Genomic DNA, 24,825 nt, shown 5'->3' with positions numbered 1-24,825 from the left:
CTAGAGGTGGTTTTATATCTGTCCCCATTCATCACACACACACACACACACACACACACACACACACACACACACACACACACGTTCCATTCCATCGTCTGTATCAACAAACATGGACCCAGATTTAGAACCACAGAAAAATGGCAGCAATGAAACGATGTTATGAGAACAACCAGGACCGCCAAGTAACTTACTGCACGTCTCAAACGGTGTGTGTGTGTGTGTGTGTGTGTGTGTGTGTGTGTGTGTCTGTGTGTGTGTGAGCAGGGGAACGCACACTCATGCAACCTTTATCTCAGACATGAATGTAAATGCAAAGTCACTGTTCAGGCTCAAAACTGCGAGAAATAAGTCGACCACAAGCAGCGGGCCCCGTGTATATTTCCTCACCGCTCACATCCGCTGACCACTGAATTATTTGAAGACACCCTCGGGAGAAGCCCATTAAAAATGAAATGACCATGTAAGGTTCAAGTCCAACTTTATTTTCGTGGAGATGCAATTTGAGGGGCAGTTGGACTGTGGAAAAAGTCATTATCTTTACATCTAGTTTGGTTTCTGCCGTAGTTGGGATAACAGCCCACTCCCTGCCTCCAATCTGCTGTTATTCGTATTACTATTGAATTTATGAATCTGAAATGCAATTTTCCTGCGGTTTTAAGGCTATTGGCACCTTCTACCACTTGGACGGTCACACAGCGTGGAAAAAATATGCATGGGAGTGTGTGAGAGAGAGGGTGTGTGTGCACATGTACTGAGGTACACAGGGGTATCGTTATACAAAGCTATCATGTGCTGCCACTGAAACACATCCACACATCCATACACACACATACACACACACACACACATTCACTCGAGAGCAGCTGCCTTCACAATAAAGTCAGGAAACGAGTAACGATTATTCGGAGAGGCGAAAGGTATTAGGTTCAAGGAGGTAAGGCAGCAAACTGTGATACGGTTTGATTTAAGGGCAAAACCAACTTAATCATTACTTTAGATTAACAGCCTTGGCAAAAGCCTTAAAAGCCTCCCAGCACGGACAATGTTTATTTTCACTGTGTTGCCTGCACAGGAATAAATTTCTAAAATGCACATTGGTGTTATTTCTGCCTGAACCGCACACTCAAGAACTGCATTCTTGTGACAGGCGATAATTTCGGTGTTTTATTTATTTGAACTTAACGCCGCCGTGTTATAACTTTTGTTGTCTCGTTACAAAAAAATTGAAATTAAACTGACTGAGAAACCGTGAAAATGTGAAATACGTTTCAGTGAGTGACAGAAAACGACCAGAAACTGAACCAAGAAGATCAAGAGATATTTTCCTAGCAGGTGCAGACATGTAGTCTTTATAAACTGTGAATTAACCAAACAGACTGCCTTTTACTAAAGAAAGCAGATCAACAGTTTTGGAACTATGTATATATTATATAATAGTTTTGTTGTTTTATATTATATAATATAAGTTAGATGAGATCACTCCTATATTTGTCTGTTAAATATAAACAAACCTCCAGCACATTGAAGGCTCACTGATTAACATTTTATTTCTTATTTGTTTATTAATGAGCTTCAGACATATTTTATTACCTTTGAATAAACTCAAAAGTCTTTGTGCTGAACTTACAAGCTGCTGTGTGAAGCAGACGTGGTGTTGAGCCTCTCCTTTTAACGCTAAGCAAGAAAGTGAACAAGCTTATTTTCCAAAATATTAAACTTTTGTATCTCGTATACCACAATTTGGTTTTTAAATATAAGCAGCAAAATGCACTTTTAGTACAAAAAAATGTATTTTCTTTTGTGTGAATGGAGTTTTAGTTATTTATTTACATTTGAAAAGCATTTTCATGTTGTTGCTGATTGTTGTTGCAGAGTCGGAGATGAAGCAGATTCCGCTGTGAATTGGCTACTCGAGTAATGTCCAGGCTCTACACAAAAGTGCAGTACTCCAAGTACTTGTTAACACTCCACCACTGAACATGCAGTAATACATTTACTGTAGATCAGTTCAATTACAGATTAGTTGTTGGTTGAACTGTGGCTTTGGGAAATCTGTATTATGTTAAGAAATGTGGTAAATGTCTTGGGGATGTCAAGTGCATAGTAATTTATCTCTTGAGTGCTTTTCCCTTTAAATGATTGATGAAGCAGGCTAATGTGTCCCCTTAACCACATTATTCAAGTGGTCAGGTGCTCTTTGGATCAAAACATACATCCCAAAGTCATAAAGTCAAAAAGGAAAAAAGACAGAACACAGACTTTGACACGACCCAAACGCTTCCCCCTCGAACTTTAGAAGGACTGAACTTCTGTTGCCTCAAAGGTTTCTTTGTCCCGGAAAAATAGGTCTTTATTGTTCTAAGTTCTACAATTACACGTCTGCACCCGTTTGTCAGAGAGTGAAGAGTTGCCCTTAGAAGGGCAGAAAGGATGTGACACTCTGGTTTTTTGGGCAAAATTGTGGGAACGCCGTCACTGAGGAATGTTGGCGCTCCACAGCGAAGTAGCTCTACTGTACACACACGCAGTGATCCCGCTCCTGAGTCGCCTAAAATATCTTCGGTCACATCTCTGAGAGCTGAAGACATAATTTTCCAGGTGCGGGAAGAGAGCCCCGGCAAAACAGGGAATATTGAATAGGAAAATGGAAAATAAACCACACTAATTTTAAACATTACTATCAGGTCCGTTGACTTTCTGGGACCCAGAGGAGCAAATAGACCAGCTTTGATCCCGACTGTGAAGGTATGTCTTACTGGATAAGCATCACACAGAGCGCTCTCATGTCTGTCTGCAGTTTAAACAGAGGAGACCACTGATGTTGTCACAGATGGTCCTCAGACCCACTAGAGGTGACTCAGTGTGTGTTGGGGGGGGGGCATGTGTGGCTCATATTTGTGTCTATCTGGCACTCATACAGTTTTCTACACCAGTGTCCTCAGGTGTGTGTGTTCTCAGGTGTGTGAGCGTCGCAGCAGGCAGACATTCTTCTGAAACCTCCCCTAAAGAGCCTTTGTGCTAATTAATCATCCGTGCAGTACAGATAAAAACACTGCTGGGTCTTAATTTTCCACCAGGCAGCACAAGCATGGACGTTAATCAGGAAACAAGACAGGGATCTGCATAGTGTGTGATCTGGAGTGTTCTGCTGTGTTTACCCAGAGGTTTTTATTACAGACCAGGGGAGGAGGAAGCAAAAAGTCTTTATCACATTAATAAAATCCTTGTCATATTCCTGCAGGAGATGGGATGATGGGGAAAACAGATCTGGGAGAGGAGAGGGGGAGAAGGGCAGAGCGAGTTGCATTAAAAGAATCAGAGTTGAACTGAAAAGAGTTTGGTTGTAATCCAGTGTTTGTTGGCTTAAAGGCCACACTGGGCAACTTGGATCCAGGAACCTTTTTACATCATTTTTGATGGAGGTAGACTTTGATAATAATCACTGAATCACTGTATCGCAAGTGAGTATACAAGAATAAAATGTCCCTACTGGGGATCATATATCTGCACTGCTGCTGTGGTGAATAATGAAGTCGAGAAAGAATCAAGCCCTTGAAATAGTGGTTAATAATCCAGCCTGTTTTATTCTTAACTTCTCTTTATGTTCCAACTGGGCTCAGACAGACAAGAAGCCGTCCATCTCCAACTCAAAACTCTCCACTAATCCCACTACCTCATGTGGTAAACACTTCCTCCCCTCATACCTGTCTCAGTGCTTTCCATTTTGTCTACAAAGCCCCCTCTTATTCCCCCTCTGCCTCCCCCCCCACCCCTCAAAAATACATCAGAGTCTCTCCAAGTCCGATCCTCCCTTTTTCCTCACAGCCGACAAAACAGGAAAACACTGCTGCTGACCTTAAGATGCCTCGAGGAGGAGCAGAGTGAGTGTGTGGGCATGTAACCTCACAGCGGGCCCGTCATCTCTCACTGTAACGTCACGCCCACAGCAAGGTGATGGAGTGCACACATACACATTCCAGGGTTCACACACACACACACACACACACACACACACACACACACACACACACACACACACACACACGGGCCAGTGACCAGTTTGTCAATAGGACCTGCCAACACCAGTAGACTTCAGCTCACGTCCTGAGGCAGCTCCAGATGTGAAAGACAGAAATGCGTGTTGGTCAGAATATTACAGTTGTTCAAAGTAGAGCTAGTGTACCTGGGGGGCAGGGTTGTGGTGGAGCATGTGGAGGTGGATGATGGATGCTGAACCAGCTCACCTCTGTCTCAGGACTCAACAGTCTCGGGTGTGTCAGGGTGTTCACCTGTTTTCTAACCCTAACCCTTTTCTACTGTTCAGACCCATTCACGGATAAGCTGCTGAATTTCAGATGTTGACTTGTCAGTACTGCCAGTTGTAGTTTTTGAAGTGTTGCGTTCAAGTGAAAAACATTTAACTTCATATGTAAAGAAATATTTAATTTTTAGGATTTTCTCAAAGCTAAATCTTTATGGTTTGCTTTATATATCACATTTCACATTAACTTATACAAAGTAAATACCAAATGGATGGTATTTATAGCACTTTTCAAGCACATTTCATTGCAGGGTTGCCATGGGGAAGATTCTCAGGTTAAGGTATGATTTATTAAACAACATTACATTTAAACCTCCAGCAGATTGTGGGTTTAAAAGGTTTATATAAATGGTTTACTTGAAATGTCATTATCAAATATGTGTTTGATAAATGCAAGGGAGGAGAAAGTCAAATCTAAGAGGATTAAATTACTTGAGATAACTCTTGTGGAACAGCGGTTAAGTCATAGTTAGTTTGAGTCAATATGAGTTAAAAGTCATCAATCCAAAGTGAATTAATGATAATGACATGAGGGGTTTGGATAGAAGGCGGCTGATCCTCTTTCTAACATGCTGCAAGGTGAAGCCTCTTCTCCTGTGGCTGCTGAGATGACATTCAACTCACAGCTCTGCAGTGACAGCTGCTCCGCTTATTTAGCAGAGTCCTGTGAGATGTTTAATGCAGCTCGTGTGTCGTTGGATTGTGGAATATGGAACGGGACATGAATCTCCCGGCTGCTGTTACAGTGCAGATCCACGCTGTGTCAGGAGCTTTGTGACGGTTGGTTGAGATGCTGAGTTATGTGGAGAAGTGCTCCCCTGCAGGCAGCACTTTATGGGCTCACCTACTGTGCAGTGGTGCTCTGCATACCTGGACGCACACTTACGCATATGATGTGTCTAACCTGGAGGCTTCTGGGACTCCGCACTGATGCAAACCAGATGATTAACAGGCTAATTATCCTGCTCTCTCTCTATCACCACTGAGACACACACAAACACATACACTCTCCATAATCCTCTATTTGACCCTCTTCCCCTTTTCCCTCCTTTTCACCCACTCAGCTCTTCTACACATAATGCACACTAACACGTCATCAACAACAGTGGATGAACAACAGAGTGAGGATCCACTTTTTCTAGTCATTATGATAGAAAAGAAACTATAATCTGCAGCAGTGGAACTTTTGTGTCCATCCTGTGGAGGTCAAACATCAGAATTCTATAGATTACCTCAGGATTGATGGGTGGCATGGTGGTGCTGTGGTTAGCACCATAGCCTCACAGCAAGAAGGTTCCAGACTCAAATCTTGGTTGAGCATGGGTCTCTCTGTGTGAAGTTTGTATGTTCTTCCCCTGTGTTTTTTCTTGGGGTTCTCTGCACGTCCTCCAACAGCAGTGTTGGGGAGTAACGGAATACATGTAACGGCGTTACGTATTTAGAATACAAATTATGAGTAACTGTATTCCGTTACAATTACAAATTAAATAGATGGTATTCAGAATACAGTTACATTGTTGAAATCAGTGGATTACATGACGGTACTTCTCGAGTTTATTCACTCTCTTGTAAATCCACCGGCGGCAAAGCCCCCAGGAAGCAGCTGGAGACCAGGGCTGCCGTAAGAGCGCCCCGGCGGCGTGAAGGACCCTCACCGCGACCGGCTCGGGACCGAGGCTCTGAGAGAGTTCCGTCTCTACCAGAAATCTACGGAGCTGCCGATCCGCAAGCTGCTCTTCCAGCACCTGGTGAGAGAAGACCGACCTGCGCTTCCAGAGCTCCGCTGTCATGGCTCTGCAGGAGGCCAGCGAGGCACGCCGGGTTCACACCGGACGCTGAAGCGCCGGGCAGCGCTAATAATATCACCCGTTGACCCAGTAGTATAAAAGCATTTAGTCACTTGTTGCTCCAACATTAACTGCAACAGCGTCCCAATTTAATTTTATCCATCTTCAAGAGCTTCTCCGCTGTTTGCTCCGTTCAATGTCGGGTGTCGAGGGTCAATTACGTATTCTCCGCCCCCCCTCTCTTTTTATCTTTATGACTGCTTGTGTGTCTGTAGTGGATGGGCAGAGGGGGGCATTTAATAATGTGATCGGTAAAATTGGTCAAATTAAAACTCCAGGACAACAGAAGGGGAATACAAACTATGGGATGCATACTTTATCATTTATATCATATAAAATGTCATCAATATCGTTTAAAATCATTTTTCAGTGTGTTTCCTGGAGCGATATGCTCGCGTCAAGCGCAAAAAAAAATAGACTCGACGCCGAAACGATCGCTGCACGGCGCGAGGCAGCCTTGGCGCAGGGGGGGGGGGGGGGGTCCTTCAGCCTCCGGTGGGACCCGCACAGAGGTGGGAGTGGATGGGAGCCGGAGATCCAGCTGGCCCGCCGCATCGGCGGAGAGAGAGTTTAAACTGCTGCTGCTCCACTGACTATAACAATGCCGCAATCATACACTTAAAAAATGCAATACAAACCGGATGTATTCCAAGTATTCAGAATACGTTACTCAGATTAGTTAATGTAATGGAATACGTTACAGATTACATTTTTGGGCATGTATTCTGTATTCTGTAACGGAATACGTTTTGAAAGTATCCTTCCCAACACTGTCCAACAGTGCAAAGACATGCAGTTTGGAGGAATGTTTATTGTAGACTCTGACTTATTTGTGTCTATTGACCCTACATGTTAACGACCTGTCCAGGCTGTACCCCACCCTGGGATTGGTTCTAGCTCCCTCTGTGACCCCCAAGAATAAAAGCGATTTTGATAATGGATGGATGGACTTAAGTATTCAAGAATCTTCTCACACTCCCAACCACTGGGCCAGGCACCTATGAGCCTTTGAATTTGTACTTTGGCTGTTGGACTTCAAAACACAGAACTTGCGAGCTTGTCTGTCATTAGGTAAAGACAGTTTTACTCCTTTCTTGAAGGATGTCTCTTTTTCCTTTTGGTCATGTCCACAGGAAATCATTGGTAGATCCTGGTGGACAGAGGAAATGTGCTGGACCAAGACAAGACCATTCAGGAGTATTGAGGCTGGGTTTCATCTTCAGGCAACTTGTTGTACATTGAAGTCCAGCATGAAGAAGAAAAGCTAAATGCTATGATAATTAGAGTGAATGTTGATGGCGAGATGGCTCAGGGCGTCAAATTAATGTTTTGTATCCCCGAGGTTATGGGTTCGATGTCTGTGGTGCAGCAAACTTTGAATTCTAGTACACTGCTCAAAAAAATTAAAGGAACACTTTTTTATCAGGGTATGGCATGAATTCAATTGCACTTTTTTGATAATTATCTGGTCAGTTAAGCAGCAGAGGGGGTTGTTAATCAGTTTCAGCTGCATTGGTGTTGATGGAATTAACAACAGGTGCACTAGAGGGGCAACAATGAGACGACCCCCAAAATAGGAGTGGTTTTGCATGTGGAGGCCATTTCAAGTTTCTCCCTCTTGATCACTTCGACTGGTTTTCAATTAGTGTTGGCTTTAGCTAGAGTCATTATCTCTACTGGGAGCATGAGGCGATTTCTTAACCCTACAGAAGTTGAACAGATTGTCCAACTCCTCCAGGATGGCACATCCATGCGTGCCGTTGCAAGGAGATTTGATGTGTCTCCCAGCATAATCTCCAGAACATGGAGGAGATTCCAGGAGACAGGCAGTTACTCTAGGAGAGCTGGACAGGGCCGTAGAAGGTCCTCAACCCATCAGCAGGACCGATATCTGCTGCTTTGTGCAAGGAGGAACAGGTTGAGCACTGCCCGAGCCCTACAGAATGACCTCCAGCAGGCCACTGGTGTGAATGTCTCTGCCCAAACAGTCAGAAACAGACTTCATGATGGTGGCCTCAGGGCGCGACGTCCTGTAGTGTGCCCTGTGCTCACTGCCCAGCACCGTGGAGCTCGATTGGCATTTGCAATAGAACACCAGAATTGGCATGTCCGCCACTGGTGCCCTGTGCTTTTCACAGATGAGAGCAGGTTCACCCTGAGCACCTGTGATAGACGTGAAAGGGTCTGGAGAAGCCAAGGAGAACGCTATGCTGCCTGCAACATCGTTCAGCATGACCGGTTTGGTGGTGGGTCAGTGATGGTCTGGGGAGGCATATCCATGGAGGGACACACAGACATCTACAGGCTAGAGAACAGCAGTCTTACTGCCATTAGGTATCGGGATGAAATCCTTGAACCCATGGTCAGACCCTACGCTGGTGCAGTAGGTCATGGGTTCCTCCTGATGCACGATAATGCCCGGCCTCATGTTGCAAGGGTATGCAGGCAGTACCTGGAGGATGAAGACATTGATGCAATTGAATGGCATTCACGATCACCTGACCTAAACTCGATAGAACACCTCTGGGACATTATGTTTCGGTCCATCAGACGCCGCCAGGTTGCTCCTCAAACTTTACAGGAGCTCACTGATGCCCTTAGACAGATCTGGGAGGACATCCCACAAGACACCATCCGTTGTCTCATTAGGAGCATGCCGCGGCGTTGTCAAGCATGCATACAAGCACGTGGGGGCCACACAAGATATTGAGCATTTTGAGTTGCAGAAATTGAATTTTGGCAAAATGGACAAGCCTGCCACATCACTTTTTCACTATGATTTTCGGGGGGGTCTTTAAAGTTGAGCCCTCTGTAGGCTGAAAACTTTTATTTCCATCAAAGATGTGGCATCCTTTTGTTCTTAAGACATTAAACTGTCCATATCAGTATAAATATCCAACATAATTTTTTTTCACAATGAGATCTGATGTGTTTTCAAAGTGTTCCTTTCATTTTTTTTGAGCAGTGTATTTGAAGGAAAGTGTCTAAAACTCAAATGTCTTTTTCCAAACTAAACTTTCAAAGGACCTGGGAAACAAATGTCTGACAAAATACCTCAGGGTTGTTGTGTTATTTATGAGGTGGTTTAGGACATTGCATTCGCTGAGTCTCTGCTGAAGCAGACATGGACCTGCATTGGCTCTGATCTGTTTCTCCACACTGCAGGTCTGCTCCGGGCTGAAGTTAGAATAAATGTAAGAAATGACAAGTAGAGGACTTCTAGGATGATCCTCCTTTTTTTGCGGAGTCCAAAGTTGGTGAGTGTGTAATGATTGGGGGCAGTCCTCTGTTGGATAGGTATGCAAGCCCTCACACACTCCTCCTCTCTGCCCTTTTCTCCTAATCCGTATACTTACATTCCTCGGCTTAGAAAATAGAGCAATAATCTCATTTCAAATCAGAGTAGCCCGCTTTAAAATCTGTGGCAGCAGCGGATCATTAGATTCGCATTGCTGGAGTAATGCACAGAAACCCTGCTAACCCTAAGCATGTTACAGGAATCACCACTGATGACCATTGGCAAGAGCGGCCGCGGCTGGATGACAGTGCTTCACAGTGACATGGAAAAACAACACCAGAGGGTTTTTCCTTTTTTCTTCCACACAACTGCTGTCAACTAAACTCAGAGACAGACGGAGAAAATGATGTGAAAAAGAGAGAAAAAGGGGAGAAAGTTTGAGACTGGGTCAAAGCTGTATACCCTTGTCACATGTCATTAGCGTACCAGTTCCCCCACCGTAGCCTTGTCGCGGCTAACAGCTCGTCTGACACAAAAACAATGCAAGCACATGCACGACACACACACACGCACTGCGTCTTCGACCTCGGGTGCAGGAGAACACGTCAATAAAAAGGAAGTCGACGAGTCACAAACAAATGTGTGTCGCAGGTTTGTCGGTTCACTGGGTCAGAAATCATCTGCTCACGTAAAACCGATCACAGACTTTCGCTGTTTTACACGGGGCAAAAAAAATCAAGTATAGGAAAGAGTGATTAAATGAAGAATTATGATGCACTTTTAAAGTATGATGCAATGACAGAAAAGTATTTAATGAAAGAGTCAATATACAAAAAAATTAGAATTAAAGAAAAAGCGTAATCATTTTTCCCTTGTACATTATTCTTGAATACTCACTTTATTTTGCTTTAAAAGTCACCTGATTCTGATTCATATTCCTTGATTGATTCATTTTATCGTAATCTGCCAATTCCAGAAATCTCTGTCTGTCTGACTTTTGCTTCCTCATCTCGAGAGCAGTTCATCTTATCAGCTTCACACCTGGCGTGTGGATTGTTAAGGGCCCAAACCAAGTGCAGCGAGTTTGGTGCGATTTGGACACACAAAGTTCAATGTTAATAAACGTTGTATAATCATTCACTCAGCGCTCTGTAGCACAGACAACAACAGTGCAAACAGCTCATTGTGCATTGGGGACGCAGCCTCAGGTTCCTGGAGTCGGTCTTAACTCACTGCCGCTTATTGTGAGAAGGAAAAGTCCAAACAGCATCACCACAGGGCAAACAAACAGCTCATTACAACAGCCAGGTATTAGTCCGCTTCTTAACCCATAATTAACTGAAAAACTTATATTACATGTATAAATGTAAAACTTTTAATTACGTGTGAATTGTTTCGCAGCTTGTTTCACTGACCTGTGGATTAATTATATCCATCTTTAAACTTATATGTGCATAATGACATTTGTTTCTGTCTCTTATATCTTCTCTTATAATTTCCCTTTGTGTGTTTTAATATAAATCACACTTATTGCTCTATAAATAAAAGAATGATATATTAAATTAAAAGTAGGAAAGAAGGTGTAGGTGGGAAAATGTCCGTTTCTGTGCTGTATTTGATCTCTATCACAGAGCAATGACTGCAACTGGTTTGATTGAGAGAAATATATTTAGCCCCCTGCTGTTGGGTGGAGTGTGTGTTCCCAGATGGAGGTAAAAGCTTCTCCCCAGGTCACATCTGTGTGTCCCTCCTGGCTGTTTGTGAATGAAAGTTATGGTGACAACCCATATTCTATTCGCACACATACACGCACGCACACTCACACACACTCACACAGTGGTTTCACACTCAATCCTTAACACGTAGACACTAACCCTTACATTTCACAAATTGGGTTTTTCCCTTCCGAAGGTCCTAGAAGCTCAGGGATGGGATCAATTGATCGGGAGTCCCCGCATTAGTGGAGGTAGAGGCTACTCGCAAGTCTCTACGACCTTTTTTTATCCATAACCCTAACCCTGACCCTAGCCTTAAACCCAAACCCTAATTGCAACCATAACCCTAACACTTCACAAATTGGGTTTTTCCCTTCCGAAAGTCCTAGAAACTCAGGGTATGGGACCAATCGATCGGGAGTGCCCACATTAGTGGAGGTAGAACCCACTCGCAAGTCTCTTCGACCTTTCTTTGTCCATAACCCTAACCCCAACCCTAGCCTTAAACCCTAACCCTAACCCTAATTGCAACCCTAACCCTAACACTTCACGAACCCTAACCCTAACCATAGCTCGGGGATGGGACCAATCGATCCGGGAGTGACTGTATAAGTGGGGGTAGAGCCTACTCGCAAGTCTCTACGACCTTTCTTTGTCCATAACCCTAACCCTAGCTCTAAACCCTAACCCTAACACTTCACAAATTGGGGTTTTCCCTTCCGAAGGTCCTAGAAACTTAGGGATGGGACCAATTGATCAGGAGTGCCCGCATTGGTGGGGATAGAGCCTACTCGCAAGTCTCTACAACCTTTCTTTATCCATAACCCTAACCATAACCCTAGCCTTATAACCCTAATTGCAACCCTAACCCTAACACTTCACAAATTGGGTTTTTCCATCCGAAGGTCCTAGAAGCTCGGAGATGGGACCAATCGATCGGGAGTCCCCGCATTAGTGGGGGAAGAGCCTACTCGCAAGTCTCTACAACCTTTCTTTATCCATTACCATAACCCTTAACCAAGCCTTAAACCCTAACCCTAACCCTAATTGCAACCCTTACCCTAACACTTCACAAGTTGGGTTTTTTCCTTCCGAAGGTCCTAGAAGCTCGGAGATGGGACCAATCGATCGGGAGTGCCCGCATTAGTGGGGGAAGAGCCTACTCGCAAGTCTCTACAACCTTTCTTTATCCATAACCCTAACCCTAAACCAAGCCTTAAACCCTAACCCTAACCCTAATTGCAACCCTTACCCTAACACTTCACAAGTTGGGTTTTTCCATTCCGGAGTTCCTAAAAGCTCAGGGGATGGGACCAATCGATCGGGGGTTCCCGCATTAGTGGGGGTAGAGCCCACTTGCAAGTCGCTACGACCTTTCTTTATCCATAACTCTAACCCTAACCCTAGCCTTAAACCCTTACCCTAACCCTAATTGCAACTCTAACCCTAACACTTCACAAATTGAGTTTTTCCCTTCCGAAGGTCCTAGAAGCTCGGGGATGGCACCAATCGATCGGGAGTGCCCAAATTAGTGGGGGTAGCGCCTACTCGCAAGTCTCTATGACCTTTCTTTGTCCATAACTCTAACCCTAACCCTAGCTTTAAACCCTAACCCTAACCCTAATTGCAACCCTAACCCTAACCCTAGCTCTGGGATGGGACCAATCGATCGGGAGTGCCTGTATTAGTGGGGGTAGAGCCTACTCGCAGGTCTCTACAACCTTTCTTTGTCCATAACCCTAACCCTAGCTCTAAACCCTAACCCTAACACTTCACAAATTGGGTTTTTCCCTTCCGAAGGTCCTAGAAATGCGGGGATGGGACCAATCGATCGGGAGTGCCCGTATTAGTGGGGGTAGCGCCTACTCGCAAGTCTCTACGACCTTTCTTTGTCCATAACTCTAACCCTAACCCTAGCTTTAAACCCTAACCCTAACCCTAATTGCAACCCTAACCCTAACCCTAGCTCTGGGATGGGACCAATCGATCGGGAGTGCCTGTATTAGTGGGGGTAGAGCCTACTCGCAGGTCTCTACAAATTTTCTTTGTCCATAACCCTAACCCTAGCTCTAAACCCTAACCCTAACACTTCACAAATTGGGTTTTTCCCTTCCGAAGGTCCTAGAAATGCGGGGATGAGACCAATCGATCGGGAGTGCCCGCATTAGTGGGGGTAGAGTCTACTCGCAAGTCTTTACGACCTTTCTTTGTCCATAACCCTAACCCTAACCCTAGCCTTAAACCCTAATTGCAACCCTAATTGCAACCCTAACACTTCACAAATTGGGTTTTTCCCTTCCGAAGGTCCTAGAAGCTCGGGAATGGCACCAGTCGATCGGGAGTGCCCGAATTAGTGGGGGTAGAGCCTACTCGCAAGTCTCTACGACCTTTCTTTGTCCATAACCCTAACCCTAACCCTAGCTTTAAACCCTAACCCTAACCCTAATTGAAACCCTAACCCTAGCTCTGGGATGGGACCAATCGATCGGGAGTGCCTGTATTAGTGGGGGTAGAGCCTACTCGCAGGTCTCTACAACCTTTCTTTGTCCATAACCCTAACCCTAGCTCTAAACCCTAACCCTAACACTTCACAAATTGGGTTTTTCCTTTCCGAAGGTCCTAGAAACGCGGGGATGGGACCAATCGATCGGGAGTGCCCGCATTAGTGGAGGTAAAGCCTACTCGCAAGTCTCTACGACCTTTCTTTATCCATAACCCTAACCCTAACCCTAGCCTTAAACCCTAACCCTAATTGAAACCCTAAGTCAGACAGATGACATGTATGTGTATTAAACCTGTGGCTACTTTGATTGTGCTAAGTGATATTTTGTTAGTGTTAATTGACTCACACTGGTCCACATTACAACACAGTTCACCATTTGAACTGAAATGACCATTATTTCCTCTTCACTTTCCTTTAAAAAATATCCGTGCCCATTTATATTGTGTCAGTTTTGCCGATCACAGACTATTCTGATTGTATTATTCTGTTGAAATAAAATAGTGCTTTGAACATTGTTGCCTGTTAATCAAGACAAACACTGTCACTTAAATCTCTGTGTAAAGCTCTGACAAGAACTGAGGTGAACTACACAGCAGTTATTAGAGCGCTGACAGAAAGTTGGCCCCACATAGCACTCATCTGTCTGTGAAAGAACGGTTTGTTTGACACTACAACCCTTTTCTTGTGTATTGTCATTTTTAAATTAATTGACTCAAGTGAATGTTTTCGATTAGTGTCATTCTGTGCCTGAGGCATGAACAGAAAACAAATACAAATTAGATTTGGTTCTTTTTAAGAGTTTCTTTGACATTTTGTCCCTGTTGATCATGACGACAGAGCTGTTTTCAGACATAAGCTACAGAAAATGTCCACAAAGTTGGGTCTATAGGTGTCTGGAGTTTGTCTTTCAAATTTGAAGAAAGAAGCAGGACATTTTCTGAATCAGACATGCTCTCAACAATGGTAGATGGGACATAGTTTATAAATTACGCTCTGGAAATCATTTGTTTGCAGCTAATTGAAACTGGCGTCAGCTCTCGTCATCAAAGGCTCTCAAGTCTTCTCGTCTTTCCGAGTGACATCTTTGTTGGTGTCTTCTTTTAATCCTGAGAAATTTATATTCTTTAGGTTTTTCCATTTTGCATCCATCGTGTGTTGGAATCGTCATCACCTTGCACTTCCCGGTGAATCTCCCAGAGAATCTCCTGCTGTGTTCTCACATGAGCTCACCCGGAATGTTCAGTGCAAGTCTCAAAGCAGTTTATGAGTCTTTCAAAGGAAAATAGGAAACAGTCATTTGAGCATTATGCACCATCAACTGGTTTACAGAACACTGACAAAACGGTAGTAATTATTAGAGGAGGAAAGGAAGAAGGGAGGGAAGATGTCTGAGTAGATGATTAAAAAGAAAACAACAGATTTTTGTTTCCTATTTCCAACCAACGGATTATACTGTTTTTCTTCAAGCGTGACCGTAATTGTTCCTGACTGTAAACACATGTTTATTATCACACACATGATGACAAAGCCACCCTGACCTTAATCAAATAGTCATTTTGAAGCAAACCACAATGTTTTTCCTGAACTTCAAGTAATTGTTTTAACCAAAAACATGAATTGTTTAAACCTCACATCTTTTGTTTTCAAACCAAGCCTTATCCATAGCATAGCATTATTGAATCAGGAAAGAGATTTGTTCTTTAACAGTGTTTGTAACAGTCACAGACACATAATATCATCCTGCTGTAAGACATTTGTTCTCAGGGGCAGCTACAAACTGTGCTTTTGGTATTCTGGAGGAGTGACTGTCCTTTCCCTCACCTTGACTTTTGTTGCTGGAGCCTAACCACACGCAGGATGTCAGGATGCAAACCTCAGTGTCTGGTACCAGAACCCACTGACATGTGTGGGACATGTAAATCAAACCAGATGACAAGTGTAGGCCTCATATACAGGTGAGTTATTCCCACCATCGCACACACTGCAACCACAATAGCTCTGACAAATCATGCACACTGACATACGAACACACACGCACTCCCAACCGTGGAGCAAAGCTTACTACAATGCACATTAAAATGAAACTTAAAACATGATTAAACATGGTGCATTTAAAAAAAGCAGAGTAGGGTTTCCCACCCGGTGGACTCCAGCCAAACCAAACGTTGGCTGAGGCCACATAACGTGTTGCACGTCTCTTAGTAAAATCGACGCTGACGTTTAGGGTTAATACCGCTTGTCAATGTGATTTCTGCAAATACGGCTTCACCGCTGAGTGCTCCAGCAGCTGTGTGTGTGCACGTGTGCGTGTGCACGTGGGCGTGTTGGATTGTGCCCGCGCAGTGGCCTAGGGATGTCATTACAACTGAATCCAGTCACATTGTCCACACCTAGAGGGAAAGCCTTCCAGAGGTCGTGTGTGCGCAGCCGTCCAGAATGTTAAAGAAAACACCCGCTGCCCACCCAGTGACCCCCCCACCACACCCCTTCACCCCCACCCACCCCGGGCTGAGGGTGTGAGAGCGAACGGATGAGTCACCGCAGGCCCGAGGGAGGAGAAGTGAGGGTGCCATGAGGAAGGTCTGGAGACACTGGAGACCAAGCAGGATTCAGCCCTCACACAAACACACACTCACAAATACAAACACTGACCCGCAGCCATTTGGTGTTGCATGACAACGGGCCACCTGGCAGCCACACACGCCATCGCCCAGGTCAGTGGTCAACTCAGTGACGGCTGACATCTGGGGTTTGGGCTGGCTGGATGACGACAGCCAGTGAGACACTTCATACAACTTCTGCCAGGAGAAAGTGTGTGTGTGTGTGTCCCAATGATTGCATGGCTTCATTCATTAATAGACCAATCGTAAGTGATGCCAAAACATTGCATCCATAATTAACAGCGTGAAGACTATGAGTTGTGAATCTCCTCTTCTCTCCTGGTGATCTCTCTGACTGCTCGCTGGCCGGGGGCGGCGGGCGGGAGTCTCTCCTCGCTCATGACTCACTGATGAGCCTGTTTTCATCCAGCCGCTCGCCAACGGTTGGAAAATAAGAGCAGGGGTATTCCAGAGTTACGCATGCACCATGGAGTGATAATTGCGACTTGGCTCGCGCTGACGCTTAATAAACAAATGAAACTTTATTTAGCTGAGGAAGTGATATCAGAATACTTGTTTGATGGCTCATAAAGTTTTCTATTTTGGAGGATGAGTGTGTGTGTGTGTGTGTGTGTGTGTGTGTGTCTTCTACACACTTGTTTCCTACATCCCTAAAACCTTTTACGCAGCCACAGGGCTGACTCAATGGACAAATAAACCAACCTTCTCCAAAATATTATGTTCATATTGTTTGCCAGTTACAATTATATGGGAAATGTATTTGCAACCTGGATTATGTTTACTGGCCACGTGTTTATTTTTTCCATTGAATGAAGTGCTACTTTTTTGCGGCTCACATAACACAGGCTTTACCAGACACTGAGGTTTGCATTGTGAGTCCTGAATGTGGTTCAGGGAAGAAGAACACTTTGGTAAAGGTTAGATTAGACAGATTAAACTAAAACAACAACAAAATACAGTTTGTAACTCATGTGTCAAGACTGTACGCCCACCACCAGCAGGACGAGATAATTTATCTGCGCCTTCAAAAGCCATTACAAACTAAAATGGCCCATCTTGAAAATGAAATGTTCATCAAGATACATGAATCATTCATAATCATCTAATTTATCCTTGCAATCCAGCCCTGATACAAACCTGACCCAAAATGTAATGGGTTCTTCCCTGACGCATTCCACATCCTTCCACCAAAATCTGTGGTAATCTGCAGAGATGTTTTTATGTGATCTTGCTTAAAAACAAACAGAGGTTAAAAAATAACAGAGGTATTCTCTGTTGCAGATATACATTCATTTCATGACACAAAAAAAGATCATGGTTTGATAACGGTCTAGAAGGTTTCGGTTTCAGTTGAGTGTTGGTAAAGTAAATACATTGTCCCTGATGTCTGGAGACAATTTCGACTTTTTCCAAAAACATGAAGATAACACCTGAAAAGACATGCTGTAGTTCCAGCAGGCTGATATTATCTTATACGAGTGCATATTGTGCATGAAAACAAGAAAATCAAATTTCCCAGATATGAGCAGTTTCAACATTTTGCCGGTTGGGAGATACATCGACAAAATTTCTTGATTATATAAGTTAAAAAAATGCAATCCAGGCAGCCTTACATTTTCCATCAGTAGTATTTCAACATAATTTATAGGAGCTATGGCTGCATATAGACAGCGCCCCACTCCCTCCCCCGCCCCTCATCACCATCAAAAACTCACAGACTTTTTATTTTTATGTCTCCCTTTGATCGAGCTGACATTTTAACGGCGTGTGTGAACTGTGTGTGGCTGGAGACAGAGGGCTCGCCGTGGCGGGGCGGCGGCAGTGTTGTTGTTATTTGGTTTGAGGTTGATGTTCACCTCGCTGATCTGCGCACGACTAACTAGATGCAGACCTGCAGCCACAGAAATACAGCACAGTATCCCAATGTTGAGCAGCTGTGGGCATGGAGCCACATACTGAGAATGCACATGTACTGTACGTACACACACACACACACACACACATACATCAGTCTGCCAAAATAAGAGCAATAGTGTGCACACACTAAAACAGATGAAAATATGTACACACACTCACATACACACACACACAGAACACCCAACACGTTCAGAGGCTTCAGCCTGGAATGAGAAAATAGTGGCCGAACGCAAACACACACTTTTCTGATATAATTTAATTGCCCTTGCTCTTAAGAGTGTGTGACGTTATCAGAAAACAAACATGGCACCAAAGTTCATCGACTCATGTCATGCCACACATCACACACAAATACACAGACGCACACGTCAGCCAGACACATGACATGGTGGGACTGAAATACAACAGACAAGGTATTCGTTTAATGTTCCTTTAAGGCTGCATTCCTTATTTAACAGACTTTTATTGCACATATTGTCTCTGTTATAGCTTAGCTTTTGGCAGACGTTGTGTGTCCATGAATTTGTGTGTGTGTGTGTGTGTCTGTATCAATCTGGTCATTGTAACACTCTAACAGCTGGCTCATTATGTGAGTTTATCCACACACATATGAAAACGCCATCAGGCTCGACCACATCAATTCATCTGAAGTATTACCTAAATTCATTCAGTCCATTTCGAGGTTTCTCTTGAGTGTATGTTTGAGAGTGTGAGTGAGTGAGAGTGTGTTTCTGTTCCTGCTCGTTTGTTCTCTTTTTGAAGTAGCCAATAAGTGAATGTGTGTCTGTTTCCATACAGGATCATGTCTGAAAAATTAAAGACTAAGTTTGGCAATAAGAAAATGAAACAGGAAGGACAGTTAATGTCAGTGGTAAAAACTATAAGGCTACCCGGTTTTGAATTCCAACTTGGACAGGGTCTTTCTGTGTGGAGTTTTCATGTTCTCCCCTGTGTCTGTGTGGGGTTGTCCAGCTTCTCAGGCTTACTCCCACAGTCCGAAGACATGCATATGGGATTGGGTTTGTCTCTCTATGTTCGTCCTGCAAATACGCTGGCAACCTGTCCAGGGTGTACCCCACCTCTCGCCCAATGTCCACTGGGATTGGCTTCAGTTCCCCCCTCAACCTTCAAAGGTTAAGTGGTATAGTTGATAGATGGATGGATGGATTTAGCAAAAAAGACGTTTTAAAATAACCTGGCCCTGTGTGTAACACCTGTAACTTGTGAAATAGGTCATCTTTCCAAGAAGAATCTATGCATCAGATCCTGGGGTTAGTATCTTAAAAAACAATATCTAGAGTTCTTTCAAATATCTTGGGGTTATTTTGCTCCCGAGCAACTTTGTAATTACGTTTTGTCATTAGTGAGTCCTCCTGGAATTGTTCTACATAATACTGTTACTTTTGTGGTTTGAATGAACTCTATGGTGCAGAGTGAAGTTATCCTACCTGGATTATCTGCAATAAAGCAGTTGTGAATACATGATCGAATAGATTGTGTTTTAATGCAACTTTTATATCGTCAATGTTTTAAATAAAATGGAACTTAATTTGCTTTTAGATAATCGTTTCAACTCAGAATTCTTCACGACAAACAAGAAAGGAACTAGATAAAAAGGAATATGGAAACCATGTCCTTCCGTTTAGAAAAAGTAAAGAGTAAAGTCTTCTAAACCAAGTTAAAAGTTATATAAACCCACACGACTCCTCCGGCCTCCCTTCGACCACAACTCCCCCACTTGTTTCGTGTTCTCAGCAGGATATTGCAAAGCCTATTAAGGGGCCTGTAAACACACAGCACAAAGCAGAACTGAATAAAGTTACCCTGAGAACATGAGTGCCAATAAAAAAGCAAACCAGCCGCAACCATTAACCCAGACATGGCTGTATAGCATGTTACCGAACCAGCTAGTAATAGCAACATGGCCAATTAAATTGATAATATCACTTACAGCATGTTAACTAAAGACATTGTGTCCACTGTAGACATGTCAGCAATGAAAACAGTTATTTAACACTATCATCCCATCAAGTAACTTATACATGTAGGAGAAGAAAAGCCGGTTCTGAGCCAGTCAGCAGTTCGGAGGAATCTCCATGTAGGAAAAGCCAGAAAAATATTGACTCAGGTCTTATCTCTGTCTTAGCTGGAGGCCTTTCAGCCAGAGAACGATGCTTCTGTGATGGAGGAAGGCCAAGATTTCTGTAATTTATTTTAGAAAACTTTTTTTGCCTCCTACCAGTGGAGGATGGTGCAGCACCCGAATTACCAGCTTCTTTGACATCGTGATCGAAATTGACCCTGATGAACCCCAGCCACCACTGCTCCAGAGTGCTGGTCGCCCGTTTTCTTAAAGTTGATCCAAATGGTGTGTCCAAGCTGCACTTCCTTGGGCCCCTAACAATACACATGCCAAGACGATAAGATGAACAGCTCTTGAGATATGCGATCTACAGACAGACAGACAGACAGACAGACAGACAGACAGACAGACAGACAGACAGACAGGCAGACAGACAGGCAGGCAGGCAGGCAGGCAGGCAGGCAGGCAGGCAGGCAGGCAGGCAGGCAGGCAGGCAGGCAGGCAGGCAGGCAGGCAGACAGACAGACAGACAGACAGACAGACAGACAGACAGACAGACAGACAGACAGACAGACAGACAGACAGACAGACAGACAGACAGACAGACAGACAGACAGGCAGACAGATTTGAGGAATTGTTTGATAGATGTATCTACTATGACAAGTTGTGTTACAACAGTTCAAACTACATAAAAGTTGGTTTGAGTCCTTTTTTATAACTTTAATGATCTTGATCTTTCTCAAAAATAATAACAATAAAAATATATATATATGACAGAGGACGGGTCAAAGTGTCTTATTGTGTTCTCTGAATGTAATAAAGGTTACGACTGCTTCATTAACAAGACCATCTGAATGTTAACACTGTTGTTAATGGTGAGTCTCATTACTGTTATTGTTACATCTGGCCAAGGACTGCAGATGGAAACTAACCTTCTGGCTAAATCTGGCATATTTACAGAAATGTCTATTAATATGCACTGTCCCTGTCAAAATAAACAAACAAACTCGCTGCCTACACTGCACTGTCCTCTCTGCTCACACTCATCCTCAGTGCTTCTTCATTTTGATGCCCCGGCTAGAAATAGCACATAAAGTAAGCTGGTGGAAATGCCACAGGCGACAGCTTATGACAAAGCTGAGACTACATGAAGCTATTAGCGAGCTTGCCAAAGAGTCATTAGCAAGTTTTCGCTAAGTATGACCAGACAGAAGTAATCTCGCTGTGGCTGTAAAAACTGTTTCTTTTTCCCTGTGCCTGTCAAAAGTGTTCCTGGAAAGTGAGAGAGAAGTAAAACCTGCATTGATTTCTGTAGTGTCGGGTCAAATAAAAATAGAACCGAGGGAGAAACAATTTGCCCAATGTAGTAGATGATGGGTGCGTGTACATGGGTTTGTGTGTTTTGTGTGCGTGTGTGTGTGCGTGTGTGTTTGTGAAAAAGACTTATTGGTGCCACATGTATGAATAACGGCCGGCGGTTTTGTCACCAAGCGTGTGAAGCATCACATTGTGGCGACACATCTCTGTGACAGCTCCCAGCACAAACGCCGCAGCTGGACTTTGACAGTGATAACTACTGACAAGGAGAGGGAGAGGAGAAAGGCAGGAAAGGGTAGGACACTTGTAGATAGCCGCGGTGACGCTGACTCCGCGGCTTCACACGACGCTTTGAGCAGGACCGTCTGACAATGCAACTGCACAGAAGAAAGGGGGAACTCCGAGAATCTAAGAATCCGCTCCCTGCTTGGTTTCAAAATCCGATTCTGAGCATACGCTGAGATTCAAAGGCAGTAAATATGGATTCATTTAACCTTTGCCCCAGTTTTATGCGCGTGGGCTCAATTTTAGGTTCTGTTTATGTGCATATGGGCAACTGTGACCTTTTCGTCTGATGTCGCATACAGCCGAGCTTCTCTCCAATGCCTCATCCGTGAAGTCCTGTAAAAATCCATTTACTGTCTCAATAAAGAGCTCGGCGTTGTGCTCACCTTTAAGGGCAAACTCATATAAAACACACACACACAATTTGGTGACAGTAAGATTGAACGCGGTATCAGCCACATCACGGGCTCTAGAGAAGGTCCCCCTATCCGGGTTATGAAGCAGGAGAGTCTCATTGTTCATCTTTACAGCTGTCAGTTAGCAGACCAGGCCCGATGCGTGCGTCAGCCTTTTCTTTAATAGGCAGCACAGCCTCTCTATACAGCCATTGATTTACGCCCTCCGTCCTCGCCATAGCTCCAATATCACCCAGAGGTTTGATCAGCGCACGTTAGATCGAATTTACCCCGGGTTGTGCGTGCGTGTACTGAAAAATGAAGGCGAATGGAGATTAGGAACACAGAGGACCACTGTGTTGTGCGTTGCCGCGTGCGATCGCTCACCTACACCTCACTGCGTTCGTGGTGCTTTATCCGATTGGCGTGCAGCAGTAAATTGAGCAGCTGTATTGTATCCTGTGAAGAAAAGAGGCCCATTTGTATAAATTTGGCTGGTGGAGGGGATTGGCTCTCGAATGCGCCCCTCGCGTAGCTGATTTGATTACACGGATATCTGTTGCCCTGCCTCAGCAGATAAAACAGGCCTCCGTCAACAGGAGAAGTCAACATGCCCCCACAACACTTCAAACAAAACTTCATGTATTAGCACACAAGTCGGTGGTGAAAGAGTGTTCATGCAGAAAACCTATTTATGTGTCTTGGGTGTATCTGGGTTTGTGTGCTTCTGTTGATCAGGTTTAAGTGTTTGACAAAGACTTTTCTCTCTGCTCTTCAATTCAAGGCTGTTTGGTTCTCTTGAGGATTTAAAGGCTTATTTATTTAATCTGTTCTGCTGAGTTTTTGCTGTAGTATTATCTCTGACTAATTTTTGCCCTTTAAAAATCATAGTTGTTTATCAGTGATGTGTCTACAACCCTTTGTTACCTTTACCAAGGTCGTTATGTTGTCGTCTGCGATTGTTTGTCTGTTTGTTAATAGGATTTTGGACACAATTTCCTGGAAGGGTATGCAGGGTTTCCTCTAAAAAAGCCTCTAGAACTTAATAGTCTCTAACGTGGTAATACATAATGCGCAAGGCTTCAAATACATTTAGGTAGATCTTATTTATGTAAGCACTACTTCCAAGGTGCTTTAAAATTCGTTATAGTTTGCTGTCATGAATAGTTTGGTATGTCTCCATGTTTTGTAGTTCTCTCTCAACATTACAGATATTATATCGTCGTTATAAAACTACAATCAAACGTGAAACTGGCAACTGATTGGCTACGAACACGCTGGTCAGAACTGATCTCAGTACACTCGGCTCCGATGGATGGAATAGTCTGACTATAATCTACTGAATAGTAGTTGAGTGGTTTATTTCCTAGTTTACACACTGGCCAGCTGTCAAATTTCTCCAGAGGTTTCTCTCCTGAGTTTTTCTCTATGTTTTCTTAGTAAATTAAACATGTTAAAACTCAGAGGACTTTATGGAAAACATACATGGTTGTTTACTTTCTCTGTCTCCCATCTTGTTTCCCGTTTTCCTCTTAAAAATACAGACTACTGCTCAACCACTGGTCCCCGGATATCCCTCCATCGACACTCTTTCCTTCAGGTCCAGTTGTTCCAGACCAAATTTTCTATCTGTGGTTGAAATGTAATGCCTGTCAGGAGAGAACGCTAGCTGGCCGAAAGCTGGGCCCCTACACACACACACACACACACACACACACACACACACTAGCAACTATCCATTTAAACCATACAATCTAGTACACAAACGGGACTAAGTACACTCACAGGCTACACAACCCACCTGCAACCTCTTCAATATAAACCTCCCACAGTTCTCCCATTCCTCTCCCAAACCACGAGGCCCCCAAAGTCCCCAAAACCTCTTGTTCTTTAAGCTCCAACCATCGTCTTCCTCTTCACTTTCCATGTTTTTATTCTCAAATTTGACGTGTAGTTTTTCTGGATGCTAATACAACCTGACATCCATAAGCAGAGGATATATTGTACAGTGAATGATATAGAGGAAAATATCTCTAAATATGTTATGGCAATATCTTTGCAACTGATGTCATATATTAGTGTGTGTGTGTTTGTTTGTGTGTGTGTATGCGTGTGATGGTGTGTATATGTGTGTGCATGCGTGTGTGTGTGTGTGATTCTTCCCTGAAGCTAACTTGTGCGGTCAATCAATTTCAATTTCTCCGCCATCGTCTTTTTCTTGGTTCTCATAAAAACAAATGAACACAACTCTTCATTCTTATTGGTCACAAAAACAACACAACTGTGTCCGTGAGAAGTTTGTCTCCGTTAGTTTTAATAATAAGAAGAAATGCAGATCCTCACAGTGAAGTGAGCGGAGGGCATCGTGGTTTTAAGGCAGATGATGTGCGATTTATTGAAGAAAAGTGAACCCCAGAGTGTGGCAACAGGTTGGTGTTTGAATTATCTCCCTTTCTTGATCTTTTTATATTGTAGAAGAATAGTTAAACATTTTGGTAAATAGTCTTGTTTTTAAAGAGTTCAATAGCATGAATGATAAAACCCTCATTAACTATATCGAGCTGCAGCAGAGTGCTTTT

This window comes from Limanda limanda, chromosome 2, assembly GCF_963576545.1.
Source record: "Limanda limanda chromosome 2, fLimLim1.1, whole genome shotgun sequence".
In the NCBI taxonomy this organism is placed as follows: domain Eukaryota; kingdom Metazoa; phylum Chordata; class Actinopteri; order Pleuronectiformes; family Pleuronectidae; genus Limanda; species Limanda limanda.
The sequence above is the reverse complement of the archived record's forward strand: the minus strand, read 5'-3'. Positions refer to the sequence as shown.